This window comes from Schistocerca gregaria, chromosome 3, assembly GCF_023897955.1.
Source record: "Schistocerca gregaria isolate iqSchGreg1 chromosome 3, iqSchGreg1.2, whole genome shotgun sequence".
In the NCBI taxonomy this organism is placed as follows: domain Eukaryota; kingdom Metazoa; phylum Arthropoda; class Insecta; order Orthoptera; family Acrididae; genus Schistocerca; species Schistocerca gregaria.
The window spans coordinates 835,683,328-835,684,865 of record NC_064922.1 but is presented as its reverse complement, the minus strand read 5'-3'; positions in this window follow the sequence as shown (position 1 = coordinate 835,684,865).

Genomic DNA, 1,538 nt, shown 5'->3' with positions numbered 1-1,538 from the left:
TTATTTAGGGTCAACTGCAACTTTTCACACAATTCAGATATCTTTTTTAAATCGTTTGTTTTGATCTTCTGATGACTTTATTAATCGATAAGCGACAGCGTCATCTGCAAACAACCTAAGACGGCTGCTCAGATTGTCTCCCTAATCGTTTATATAGATAAGGAACAGCAAAGGGCCTATAACACTACCTTGAGGAACCCCAGAAATCACTTCTGTTTTACTCGATGACTTTCCAGCAATTACTACGAACTGTGACCTCTCTGTTAGGAAATCACAAATCCAGTCACACAACTGAGACGATATTCCATAAGCAAGCAATTTCACTACGAGACGCTTGTGTGTTACAGTGTCAAAAGCCTTCCGGAAATAACAGATATAAGGAATCGATCTGAAATTAATTGTCAACAGCACTAAACACTTCATGTGAATAATAAAGAGCTAGCTGTGTGTCACAGGAACGATGTTTTCTAAACCCATCTTCACTGTGTGTCTATAGGCCGTTTTTTCGAGGTAATTCATAATGTTCGACACAATACATGTTCAGAATCCTGCTGTATATCGGCGTTAACGATATGGGCCTGTAATTTAGTGGATTGGATTGGATTGTTTGGGGGAAGAGACCAGACAGCGAGGTCATCGGTCTCATCGATTAGGGAAGGACGGGGAAGAAAGTCGGCTGTGCCCTTTCAAAGGAACCATCCTGGCATTTGCCTGGAGCGATTTAGGGAAACACGGAAAACCTAAATCAGGATGGCCGGACGAGGGATTGAACCGTCGTCCTCCCGAATGTAATTTAGTGGACTACTCCTACTACCTTTCTTGAATATTGGTGTGACCTGCGCAAATTTCCAGTCTTTGGGTACGGATCTTTCGTCAAGCGAACGGTTGTATATGATTGTTAAGTATGGAGCTAATGCATCAGCATACTCCGAAAGGAACCTAATTGGTATACAGTCTGCACCAGAAGACACCATTTTCAAAATATAAACAGTTCACGAAATGGCAATAGGCAAGGGTTTCATTGTTGTGATTGAAAATGTTTTATAATATAGTCCCAAGCCTGGTTCGCTATATCCAAATCGCCCCTTTTTTATGCCACACCCTGTGCTTAGTGTAATAATCACGAAAGAAGGAGACACCACAAGTTTTCAGATATACAATGTAATGATAAAACAGAGATTCAGATACCACATAACAAATTTCAAAATATTTCTAGGAGCAGATGAGGATCCTCACCGTAATTGATTAATTATAAATTTCAGAGGAAGGCTGAACAAATTGCAAAAATTTAGGAAGTAAGAGATATGGAACAAGGATACGATGAAACAACAAGGCTGTTCTTGCAAGTTACAAGAGGAATTAGGCAAAGACTGACTCAAACAGGCAAAAGAAATGCTATATAAGAAAAACAGGTAGTAGAGAAACGACTAGGGAAAAAGACAAGGCCCGTTGAAGTAGAGATACGAAATTTAATTAATGAATACATGAAACGTATTGGCAGTTGCGAATGTGAACTAGCTTCGACCATGTATTGGAAT